Here is a 13,825-nt window from a genome sequence, read left to right as displayed (position 1 = left end):
TTAGAATCTAAATTGTTTTTATACGGCCCGGTAAGAAGGTCCAGCCGTTTCATAACAAAAATTGACGGGTAAAAGGGTCCGGCCATTTTATAAAACAAATGGCAAAACAAACGGTCGGGTAACTTATTGATATTATTAAAAATATCCAATAGCTGTTAGTGGTAATGTGCTTTTATTGCAGCGAAGGTATTGGGAGACGGTAGTGAAGGAATGATTCTGTAAAACGTAAAAGGGTTTGGTATTATCAAGTGCACATGACTATGTATAATAATTTGTATCTTATTGGTTTTTTTTTTAACAAGGAGAATAAATAATTGGGTTATTTGGTTTTTGTTACTTACATTTTGACCAACATTAGTGTTTGATCTAACTTTTGTCCAACTTACAGCATGTTTGTTTTTTCCTGTATATAGGTAGATGGTTCTACATAGAGGTTTAGCTCTATCTCTGTATAAAAACCATTACATAGTTCATCAAAAATTTATGTTTGTTTTATTACTATCTAATAACTCTATAAATATAATCAATATCTTCTATTTCTCATTTCACCCTTAGGAAAGTTTTAAATTCCATGAAGATCCATTCCATCCCATTAGGATGAAATACAATCTTTTTTTTTGTGAAAATCCGTTTAATTTGAATCTGAAATTTAAATACCAACAAAAGATTATCTTGTTTTTATTTATGCGAAAGCGAAAACAAAAATAACCGATAATATCTATAATTGTTTTTGTCTAAAAACCAGTGTTCTGCACGTGCATATGCACGTGCAAGATGGGTCCAGGTCTATCACTTTTGTCTGTGGTTACAAAGTTAGTTTTCAAATAAACTAAATTACTAATATATCCTTATATTATTTATTTCCCAACACTTGTATGGGCATGGATTAAGGGCAAAATAATCCAACGAAATTTGCAGCTACACCTGTTACAGTAAGCCTAGTTGGCTTTATATAATAGAATTGTATATTATAATTTGAGTACAAATTGCTGACCTCACATTAAAAGTTAGGCCAAAAACTTGAATTCTAGAGCTCGTGGCCCCGTCCAATAGGAATTGAGAGTTTTGAGATCTTTTCGGTATATGTGGCCAATATCCATATACCAAACCTAATTGCAAAACCAAACAGATACCATGATTCGTGAGCTTGAAAGTAAAACCCTAATCTCCCATTCTGCTGCCGATTTCCCTCTGCCTATTCTCCTTCGTTTTACAACACAAAGAAACGTCTGATGCCTCTTTTCTTCTCCCTATACTTCTTCTTCTTTGGTTTTTACAACAACATCCAAAAATGCTTTGTGTTCTTTTTAGCTTTCTTCTTTGTTTTCTTTTCAGGAACATGCGTAGAACAAAGGAGCTTCCCGATGCTTATACGGAGTGTAATTGTTTGATTCTAATATTGTGGACTGATTTGCTTTTTGCAGGGATAAAGTAGAATAGTTAACTGAAGAAAGAAGGAATTAATCAATTGGAATACAGAATTGAAAGAATCAATCAATAAACATGGTAAATATTGGAAAGAGTCGGATATTTTGGTGTTCAATACATACCTATGGTGGATAGCAGGCTCAAAATTTAGAATACTATAATCAATTCTACACGAACCTTTTTCCTGATGTACAATGTGCGTCTCAAATTTTTTAACGATGGCATTGTTCTTTTTTTAGTACGCGTGGGTCTTTCAATGATGAGATGAAAGAAATAGTTGAGCTGGAAATGGCAACGAAGGGTATGTTGAAATGGGTTGAGAAGAATACGGATCTCAAGAAAACAAAGATCAACTTTACAAGCATGTCACTTACTCATGGCAGGTATAGTAGTCAAGTTGAACTATCATTTAAGGTTAACTTTGTTTCTGAAATGGATGACATTTAGACGATACTGAATTTGATGCATGTTTAGTACTTGAGACGAACCATATTTGCTAACACTTAACAATAAAATTACATGTCGTATTGCAGGAGCATGGATTGGGGAGGTGACAAAGATGGCAGCTGTTATAACCAAACGACTCCAATTAAAGATCCGTCGTATTGGGGAAACTGATCGCGTAAGAGCATAATGAGAGTAATCAGAGACGTGTTTAATAAAACTAAGGTACCCATTACACTTATAAACATCACCCAATTGTCAGAATATAGAAAAGATGCACATACATCAATTTACAAGAAGCAATGGATTCCATTAGCAAACCCTGTAAGTTACACCGACTGTACAGATTGGTGTTTGCCTGGATTACAAGATACCTGGAATGAGCTTTTATACGCAAAGCTCCTCCATCCTTAGTTATACCAGTCATGGCTATATGTACCTACATCATGAGTTCAATACGTTTTTTTTTTGCACCTTTGATAGGATGAATTTGCAGAGTTAGCTAAAATTTCAGGCTAATAATCGTAGCATTTGTATCAAAAAAGAGAACTCATACACATTTGTCATTATAAGAACTGGTTAATATTTGTGTATCTATTGGTTCTAGAACTTTTGGTATTTCCTTGATCTTTTTGGTAGAGGAGCACAATGAAATCAAACCATTGCATCTTAGTAATCCGACTTAACTATCAAATTTGATACTTAAACCGTAAAAGAAAAGTCAAAATCTCTGCCACACACGAAACGGGGAAAGTGATCAATACCCACACTTATAAAACCTACTCAACCCCTGCCGTGATTATATTATGAACAATGAGTAAATAAGATCTAATTGGTATTGTGATATAGGCGTTAAACAAGATTAATTCTCTTCATTTTTCTGTTATACCAGCTGTGAAGTCGACGTCATTGATAAAAAAGTATCTGCTCCTTTTTAAAAATATAATTATAAACCCTAGACCAAAGAAGGTCTTCTTCTTTCTGCTGTATAAATAAATCGATCTAATTTGAATCATCCTCTCTGTTTGCAGGTATAAATGCATATAACTCCGAGATATTATTCCGTAAAATTCTACAGTTGGTGTTAATCAGTGCACAAAAGCCTTAATTTTGTAGTCTTTAAATTTAGTTGGGAGAATCCCTTTGTATTCGTTGAGTTTTAACTGTGACTCACCACCATAAAGATCGGGGGTTTTGTTAATGTGATTAAGTTGAAATGTTCATTTGTCAGCGGCGTTTGTTAATGTTTTGTTCTCAAATCTCAACTGGTCACTATTGATTGTTGTTGTTTATGCTTTGTCATTATATAATTTATCTACTCACGTTTTCGTTTTATCTTATAGGTTGTCTTCAGTGAGATTTGGAAGGTAAAATAAGAGCATGGAGGCCAATAGAATATGCCGTGTAAAGGTTTCAACTTTTTCCAGAAGCACCACGTCAGATATTTTGCCCTATAGTACTTCTCTCCATGTTTTTATAGTGACCGGATTCTATTACGGATGCTCAAGTTTGAAGGTGAATGTTTGAAAATATAATTTTTCAGAACATGAATGCTTATTTTTCTATTGAACTGATATTGCTCATAGACATCTACAAGAAATGTAAACTTCTGTATGCATGGTGGACCACTGAATTGAAAAACATGAACTCTGGTATACATGGTAGACTCACTCAATCACTATTAGTTTTTATGTTACTCATTCGTGGAGGTTTCTTTTGACCTTTAAAATAAATTTGTTCAGGAAGATGCAATTTTTCTGAATGTCCCAGTTATTTTGCTGATTTTTAAATATTCTCTTGAATTGCGTTACATCAGATGTATTTCCATGTGGATAGATCACTCCACGCCACCAATGCTAAATGTATTTTCATTTGATGTTGTTCGAAGGGGGAATGATGAGATGGTAATATATAAGTCATAAGAGGTAAAGTCTGGCATTGCATGGGTACCAATGTGTTCCAATTAAGTAACATCACTCATTCTGCAATAGTGTATGCCCAAACGTCATACGGGCTCCATAAACTACATGTTACTGTCACTTATGACACTAATTTTTCTTAAGAACTTCAATGAAGATCGAGAATATGAAAATTCCAAGTATTGGTGTTGCTTATGATCGAGGTTGAAGTGTGAATCATGATTAAGTTGATTGTTAAAACATTTGTTTGGCATCACATTTCACAGATATGAAATGAATTTCATCATGCCCTATGAAACACTGCTAATGTACTCACGATAATCCCAGGTATTGTATGAATGTCGACGTTATTTCTGTAAGTTGTTGGTCTCATTTTCCTTTGTCACTGTTGCTAGATGAATTTTCAGAGTTGCCAACCACACTATATTTGGGAATTCCTGTTTTAATAACAAGTATAAAGAGATATTTGAGATACAGTTTTTCGACGATAGATAAACTTCATCCAAAAGGTATATATTGAAAGTTATTATTATTATTTTTATTTTTTGTCATGCTTTAACATATCATTTTTGTATGGGAGAGTTGGACGCAGTTAGTGTTCTTTTCCGTGGTTGTATGATGTTTCTATGACTGCATATATTTCCATGGATGTATTATTGTTTCCTGACTAGGAGATGGAACTGAACGACTGTTGTTTTCCACAGGTGGAAATATTTGCAAAGGTGCCACTTCTATCACTAAATGATCCTATGGTAAACATGGTGAATATCTTTGGGGGCTGCATTAGAATAACATAGGAAAAAGAAATTCTTAACTAATAGAGAGGTCTCGCTTGAAGTTGAAAACTTATGTACTTCCAAGTTTGTAGTGTTAGGCCAGGGTTTGATGAAGAACCGAAGTACTCAGATATCTATCCAAGTTAAGTAATTGGATATGGGCTCTGGAGAAGAAGATATCATCACTGCTTAAACACTTGGTGGTTGAACAAGATTACTATTTTTTTTCCAGATCCGTAATGCCTTCTCACCTTGGAATAATTTTTTTTTTTTTTTTTTTTTGGAATTCGATGATTTTTAGTTTTATTTTTAGACGATGTAAATATACGTGAATTTGTGGTCTATTGATTCATACGCAGATTTATCTGATGGGTAGTGTTTCTCCTGTTTCTCCTGGTATACACACCTCACAATTAACATCAAACTCCAAGGTTGGGATTCCATCATCTTTTGGGATAAACAGAAAAATAAACCTCAGAGAAATATAAAAATTAACCCCGTGCAACGCACGGGCAAGATACTAGTAGATGTTAATAATCTCACTTTCGCATAAGAAAAATTCTGTTATGATGTCACTCCCCAATCTGATCAAATCATAAGTTGACACATCACCGTCCATGGAAAAAAAATAAAAAAGTTACACGTCAAAGAAACAATTTTCGTCCAGTAACTGTAGAACATGTGGTGCTTTTTATTTGAAGTAAGGTGGACCAAAGAGTCAACAGCGATACACTATTCATCCCGCAAATCTGTCGTGAGGTTTAGTTGGGAGGTCGTAGTAGTCAATTTTGAGTTTGTTTGAGGATAGGTCGGTCATTTTACCATTTAATAAAGGTTTGGGTAGAAGATAACACCTGATTGGAAATATTTCATTTCCTCTCCATAAAATAGAGATTTGCCTCTATGTATATAGAATTAGTGGAAAAACAAACACCAAAATTAGTGGGGTCCACCACTATATAGAGATCGGTAGAGGTTTACCTCTATATAGAGAAAAAAACAAACATGTTATTAGTGTTTGGTATTTAAAAATAACGTTGACCCGCGTTGACTCTGATATATCTTGACTTCTGTCAAAAAATAATTAAAAAAACTATATAAAAAATAATCAGAACAAATTTACTATCATGACCTTTGGTTTATAACTATTTACATTATAATCATCCATTATCCTAATTCCCGTCCTCCCCTTCTCTGCAAATCTTTTCTATTCTTCTTCTCCGTCTCAGTCAAATTCGTAACCTCCACGCAATCATTAACCTGTGCCTCTTCTATATAGTCTAAATATCTTAATAGTTGATTGAATTGCTTTATTATAAATATCACGTTTCCAGAATCAGGAATTTTAGGAAATAAAACAAGATTCGAGAGTTTTTTTCTACTTTTTTGTTCGAAGCTAGGGCTTGTAATGAAGTTCCAAAAGATCTTAATCGTTCAGTAGTGAGTTGTTTACTCTGATTTTTATTATCTTATATATATATATATATATATGATGAAGAGGAAGACAGATCTATTACATAGAGAAGGGACTGGATAATCATCTAGATTATTTTGGAGGGCGTTGGTTGAACTTGCACTTCTCGTTCAATTAAAAGGTAACCGTATTCATGTAGGAATCCTAATTTAATTCAATTTTGAACAATGGGTTTGCTAAAGCAGGAGAGCTTGAATATTTTCGAATTGGTATCAAAATTGGTCGATTGAAATTTTGTCTGTTTGAAAATTCAATTGAATTACGATTAAGGGTCGGGTGTTTGGGATTTCTTTTTGTGGATCTTGGGTTTGTTTTATTGGGATTTTGCTGAATAATCTTGGATTTTGGGTTTCGGTAACGAATTTTGATGTGCGAAGTTTGTTTGTGAATCAACTCCTGCTTTCAGTACATGTAAAGCTGACGCAGCTTCATTCCGTGTAAGTTGTGATGCAGATATTCATTCAGAATCCGTCAGCTTATTTTCGTAAATGTACTCTAGTTTTTCGGTTCTACGAACCTGCTATTTCATCTCCGGCTAATCAAAAATGAGTCGGAACGACTCAAATTTCTTGCTTACTCATGATCAGTTTTTTTAAGGGACACGGTTATTTGAGCAGGCTTATTAAACCCGATTAGAGCTGGTAAACGGGCGGGTCGGGGCTGGCTTGTTACGGGTTACACGGGTTCGGGTTAATACGGGCCAAAACCTGCGGGTCGATATTCTTCACAGGTTACCATTTCTTCAACCCGCGCCCGTAACGGGTTAAGCTTGCGGGCTTACGGGTTAACCCGTTTCTTGTCAGTCAACTTGCCGGAAACTGATGTTGACAGAGTTTCCTCAGTTTCCTGGTTTATTTTCGGCCACATTCAGGCCATCTAAAGCACTTTCTCTGCAACCTAACATTCATCTAACTCATTCACTGCACTCGCACATTCAAGATCAAGACATTACACACTGCTACATTACACACTGCTACAATCTCTACTTCAATAGCAACAACAACAATTGCGGAAGGAGAAAGAAAAGAAGAACATCAGTACAACACCACCATATGAAAGAAGCTAAAAAATGGAAAACAATGTCATACACCATCACTAATTAAGGGGTCAAAACAAGCCAAGAATTTATTAAAAAGTTTCACGCATTTAAAATAATATCTACAGAAACTATATCCTGAGTAAGGTAATGGAAGTTATAAATGAAACAAAAATCATTTAAACACACGACAATCCCATCCATTATTTACTGAACTAGTGAATGACTCCTTAACTGACTGTAAACGCTTCCTCTTCCTGGCAGAACGTCGAAGGTCTGTCCCACCTGACTGTAAACGAAAGCAAGAAAGGGGGAATGATAATAAGTCAGCGACAAGGAAACTTCCATTTTTAATAAGCATATACATGCCAAATAAATTCAGAAAAATACCTATCTAACATCGCTGCACAAGGTTGGTGTATGGTATTTCACAAATAACTGCCAAGAAAGAAGAACAATTAGTATATCACACAAAATAAAAAACCAATTCAAAATCGAACTCAGATTCAAAATCAATTTCAGATTCAAAATCAAGGCAATCAAAATCTATTCAAGAAGAATAATCTTTGAAATAGAACAGAGAGAGACTTACCAATTCTATATGATCAATAGCCAACAAATCCTTGTTTCATCTAACAAATCGATTACTAGATTAAAGGGGCTTCTGTAAATATCGACCATTTAATGGAAAAGAGTTTCAAATTAGAAGATCAAAAACACGTCAAGAAGGTGAAGGGTATGAATTGCTTTGAAGATTACGTATCCAAATTTGAAGATTCGGCTGCCGAAGAACGGAGGAGAAGAGAAGGAGCAGAAGAAGAAAAGAGAGAAGAAAAGAGAATGATATCTCTTCATTTAGGTTTAGGTTTATGCTTTTATACCTTAAACGTATGGATAAGATTAACCCTAGAATAATCTGACGGTAGGGATAAAATAGCTTATTAATTAGGTGTTGTAGACGGGTTTAACCCGCGGGTTTACGGGCCGGGAAGGATAAACCCGTTTTCTCACAAGCCGCTATTTCTCCAACCCGCGCCCGGCTTGTTTAGGATCAAGCCAAGCCGGGCTCGGATTTTCACGGGCCGGTTACGGGTTAATCCGCGGGTTTCAGTTTGTTTGCCAGCTCTAAACCCGATAGATCATAAGCTTATCTCAGGGGTACATCTGTAAAATCGGTATCTTTATTTTATAAAGTCATTTAAAGTTGTATTTTCATTTTTATAAAATCATTTAAAGTTTGGTCGTGACAGTCAAAACTAGTTAACATTATTTCCAAGTACCAAATACTAAGCTGGACAAAAGTTAGACTAAACACTAATGATGGATAAAATGCAAGTACCAAAAACCAAATAATCCTAAATAATTTTCTTTTGGGTCCATGAGCAGTGACGAGAGTACAAATAATTTTCAAATTCGTACCAAACACAGCTAGACATACGTACCAGAAAACGTAATCACATATAGATATGCATGAGCGGTGAGACCTAAAGAGTTCATTAATTTCAGTTTTACAAGATTTTGATTCCGCGTGCTTTTCATGGCCTATCTTTTTGGTTGTAGATGTCATTTGGACCATATTCGTATTTTTTTTCTCTGCACCATCTACTCCCAAGTCATCCTGTTGTGCCTGTGTAAAAAATAGGTTCTTCCGACGCAAAGCTTCATGTGCCAATTCTGTATCACCTACATAGAGATGGTTGTATCCTAGATCCTTGTTTTTGGGAGGGACCATGGAACCAATTTTGTGATAGATTTGTCCCTGAATTCTATACGTCCAGGGTCCCCTACCTCTCCTATTATGTTTGTTATCAAATCTTGCTCCAGTTGAGGTAAATGCAAGCATAGAGTTGTATGCCCTGATCAAGTTCCTAAACTTCCTTGATAGTTGTCCACCATTAAAGTCTAACAATCTCTTTAGATATTCTGGGGCATCTCTAAGAAGAGGGAGTTTGACATTCCCTTTATAACAGCATATGCTAAATTCGGGATTAACAACGCTTCCTTTAGACCTCTGTTGGTGCCAAACCATAGCACCACCCAGTACTTGCAAGTATGATCTGGTCCTCCAAAATCAGATTTCTTGATACCCGATACTGTGAATACGACACACATCAGAGAAATATCGTTAGCATTCTATTTTAAGTGGCCACAAAAGATAATTGAACTTATATTTGTTGGTTAAAAGAACAAACTGGATATTACATATAGAACGTTCGACTTCCACGTCTGTAAACCGAGGCAGCTCATCCTCATCTGAGTTGTCGTCGGAACTTGATTCCAATGATATCGCTTCATCAAATAGAAACCAATGTTGTAATGCTCTCTTAGCATCGAGTTTTTCCTTCCGAATCTTCCTTTTCTCCCTAGCAAGTTCCTTTTCATTCAATGTTCAAAATAATAATACTTATTAGTTGTTATTATTGCATACACATCCTTTGTTATTAGGTAATTTCCTCCGTTAGTGGGATGATGTTTAAAAATGGACCTTTTGTACACTGTATGAAGGAAACTAAGAACCATTTATAGACAAATCTTTTTAGTTTACAATAAAAATTGAAGTTTACATCATGATCTGTAATGTCGTAAGTTTAATAATCTTAATACCTCAAAATAATAACAATCGTATCCAGAAAAAATAAAATAATACCTGCCAGTTGACTGCCATATTAATATAGGAAATGCTGCGTAAGAAGTAAAGTGCTTCTGGAATGGTTTTTTTTGCGTCTAATTATGGCTTCCATAAATAACGATTATGGCGTGCTTCCAGTTTCGTCAACAATGGCGGGCGTAGACTTCACAGTGCAGTTCCACGCCCTCCTCTTCCAGTGGTACACACCATTGCAAATATGATCTTCGTGAGTTACTGCGGCTAGGAAGATGGGAGAAAAAGGAAGCGTAAAGAAGAGAATAAGGAAGATATAGATTTAGCAGAAAATAATAAGGAAGACATAGATTTAGCAGAAGATTAGTACGAATAAAATTTAGTTAGCATAAAGTTGAGAATAAGGAAGATATAGATTTAACATATATTTTAGTTAGATGTAGATTTGGCGAGTAGGTTTTAACTGCCCGCCCCTGTTGGAAGTTAAACCAAGATATGATGAAGTTTGGCTTTGGATCAACAAGTGTTGTTGACACAGTCTGAGAGGATCAATAAGTATTGTTGACACAGTTGATAGACACATTTTTGTGTCTAATTTGTCTCGATTCTATAATTGATAGTACTCATTTTTGTATTTATTACGGTGTTTTATGTGTGTGTAGGTATTTTTTGCCAATAGACATTTTTGAAAAAATCGGCTTGAAAAGTTGTGTGGGGCACCCCCGGAGGACATTTGCTATTCGGACTCTCACCATGGATAAGGGGAAACCTAATTACTAAGGGGCATCCCTGCAGGGCATCTACTATTCGCACCCCCACTCTGGATTGGGGAGACCACTTTCTTCTCAAAATTCAAAAGAAAAGATTGGCGGGAAAAAAACTAGTTTGCATACCAGAGTTGGGGTTGATTTCTAGGCTGTTTTAGGGAAATTCAATCGCGGGAATTTGTTGGGCTGGACGTGATTTAGCATAACAGGCTTGGTATGAGCGCTGGAATGGATTGAATTGGGCTAGAACTCGAGTTGGAGCAAAACAGAGGTGAAGTTACACACGAGTCTGTGCTGGCCTGATTTTTGAAGTTTCAGGGAGATTAAACCAGAGATAATCTTTCCGGAGATAGCTACTTACCTAATAGAGAGTTTGGAATGATTTGGAAAGCTCAAAAACGCGTAAACAAGTCGGCAGAGAAGATTATTTCCGTGACTTGCACGAAAAGAAAGAGATAATTTTTATCGGAATTTTTAGGTCTATGAGCAATATAAAATGAGTTCGGACAGGTCATAGAAGGGTTACGCATACTTTGGGGAAGTTTAGAAACAGAACAGAGCTAAGAAAAATTCACAGAGAAAAATAGCCGAGTTGCAGTCGAAGAAGAAGAACAGAGAACCGTCACCTTTTCTTTCAAACTGTAACAATTTGCCAACAACTATTACTGTTAGTATTTCTTTGTAATACTGCTTACTGTAACAGTGCGTTTTGTAACAATTAAATCTGTTACAAACACACTGCTTCATACCTTCTTCTCTATTCAATCAACTTTTGAGCAACAAACATGTATTTTGAGCAAGTGATTAATATGAGGAGCTAAACCCCATTGCTGAGCCGATAGAGGAAGCTATTTTTCCAACAAGAAGTGGTATATTCTATTTCATCTATTTATTGCAATTATGATTATGATTATTTTCCTTGAGCTATAATTGAATATGATTTTTACTTGAGTGATTGTGATCTATTTTGATGAAGTATGCTTAGTTTATAGACTTTTGATGCTTCATACTTGATATTTACAATTATTGCTTTTGAAAATCTATTTGTTGCAATGTTTTAGAATCAAATTTAATGAGAAAATTGCATAAATATAAAGATTGGATTAAATCACTTGGAACTTGAAAAAATAGTGGAATCTTAGCCTCAGTTGTCTTTTAATATTGATATCAACTTTGTCAGTGTTTGCTATAATTATTAGTGAGTTTTCTATTTTAGTTTTAGAATTTAAGTCTATATTTTATCCTTCTCAAGTCTGAGAATCGAACCACTTTTACCACTATCTACAAATCACATCAATTTTTGGCGCCGCCGACGGGGATTTGCTTTTAGGGTTTTAGACTTATTTTTCTTTTATTTTTTAGATTTTTATTATTTTTGTTCTTTTTTACGTTTTTGGGTATTTATCTTTTGTCTACAAGTTTTGGATTATAAAGAGAATTGAGCCAAGGAGTTTGGTGATTTCGTAAAGATTGGATCTTAAAGCATAAAGACTTGGAGCGAAAGATTAAAGCGAAAAGAACGGAAAAGAAGACAATTTCTTTTTAGTTATTTTTCTTTATTATTAATAAAAAAAAAAAAGGAGAGAACTGTATTAGGGTTTGTTATTTTTGTAATTTTTTCTTTTCTTTTTTGGACACTTGGACATTAAACTTTGGACATTATTATTTTTAAACCCTGCGGAAGGGTAGTTTAAATATAAACTGTGTGCAAAGAAGGACGGCGATTACGATATCGCCTCGGCCCCTCGGGTTCGTACATGACATAGGAATCGTGGCCCGAGTCGACTACAACCGATTCATCCCCCGTCTGGAACGGGAGGTAAAATTCTAAACACCCGCGAATCCCCTGTCAGCGGGTTTACTGTATTCCTTCGTTTGCATATACGCTGAGGACTTGAAAACGACTGCTTTAATTTTCTAGTAAATGACAAGGACTGGCCATACAAGATAAGGGTTCGGATTTCATCACCGTTCTCTTCTTGCCCGCCTTAGGAAAACGAAACCAAACGCGAACCTAAGCCTAAAATTTTGACTAGAACGAGACCTATAGGGTAACGAGCTTAATAGGAAAGTCGTTCGAAAAATATTGGTTACTCTTTTGAGCATACTTCGAAGTTCCACTACGGGAAAAATCATCATTGACGACACAAGATAAGAGTTGCATTACCCCTACGACAACTCCATTTCATGCATTGTGGAACGGGGGTATTGTAGAAAGTCCAAGTTTTTCTACAATGGTTGACAAGTGTTGTAAAGGGTGATGTGATTCATGGTTCGACAATAGTTTTTCAATGTTGTGATTCTCTTTCGATTTTTTTTGATAACCTAACACAACTCTTGCTTGTATTTTAGAACAATCGTGGACAACATAAGTAGCATATCGTAGAAACATATGCAACAACAATTACCAGTATTATGAATAATATTTGCACAACACCTGTATGAATTGTCGAACTATCTTGGACAACACAAACTTATGTTGTAAAGTAACTGTTTCGTAGTCAAAAACTGGAAGACAACATCGATTAGTATTGTGAATACTACTATCATTACACTTCCTATACTGAACAACTCCTACTTATGTTGCAAGATTTGTTTTTACAATACCCTTAACAGTTGTAATATTTGAAGTAACAACTTCTGTTTTCTGTAAATGAATGTGTAACTACAACTTTTATTAGAAGTTGTGTGCATAAAACTATTTTGAAAAAAAAAAATTATAGTTGAAACTGGATTGCCGAAAGTATTTCACATTCACATTAACCTGCCAGTGCAATACACTTACATTCATTCAAGTTAACCTACTAGTGTTGACCACATACATTCAAAAAAATGGCAGTGATACAAAAGTTAAGTTTTCTAAACACACTCCAAAAAGATTATGAAGATGTATATGGGAACACTAATCGATCCTTGGGCCATGTAATAAAACTTCTGACAGCATTACTAACATACTTGAACTCTGAAGTTGGCATGTAGACATAAGCATCATCCACATGAGCAGTAATCACACACTGTATGCCAGATCATAATGAATCTGGAAACCGCATCCCATTCAAGTTACTATCATTTGTGGGGGAACTTCCATTTCTATTTCGGTAGGAGCCATCATTGAAGTCCTGACGAAGTCTTCTTCAACCTTAGGTTGGTGGATGGTAACATCAGGCAATGGAGTCATTGGACCATTCTTTCCTTTAGGATCCTAATCCAACATGTTCTTGACCTTGATGCCAATAACACCTTGCTCAACAAAACAAACAACAATGAACTTTAAGTTAGAAGATGAACGGAATTTCCAGAAATAAAGAAAATATAACTCGGCGCACAACAAAAGAAGTAAAACAGAAAAAAAAAAGGCGCTCTTTAGTAGGACTGGAGA

General features: G+C 35.3%; 1 long non-coding RNA gene across 1 annotated transcript; it reads left to right on the top strand.

Annotated features, from left to right (window-relative positions):
• The first annotated feature begins 1,124 nt into the window (after positions 1 to 1,124).
• Positions 1,125 to 4,884, top strand: LOC113353505. The gene is made up of 7 exons (XR_003361344.1): positions 1,125 to 1,153; positions 1,425 to 1,506; positions 1,668 to 1,811; positions 1,962 to 2,097; positions 3,216 to 3,387; positions 3,689 to 4,300; positions 4,496 to 4,884. It is a non-coding gene; the product is annotated as an uncharacterized LOC113353505 (long non-coding RNA).
• Positions 4,885 to 13,825: the final 8,941 nt, after the last annotated feature.

This window comes from Papaver somniferum, chromosome 2 (genome assembly GCF_003573695.1).
Source record: "Papaver somniferum cultivar HN1 chromosome 2, ASM357369v1, whole genome shotgun sequence".
In the NCBI taxonomy this organism is placed as follows: Eukaryota; Viridiplantae; Streptophyta; class Magnoliopsida; order Ranunculales; family Papaveraceae; genus Papaver; species Papaver somniferum.
This window is presented reverse-complemented; position numbering and strand designations above follow the sequence as displayed.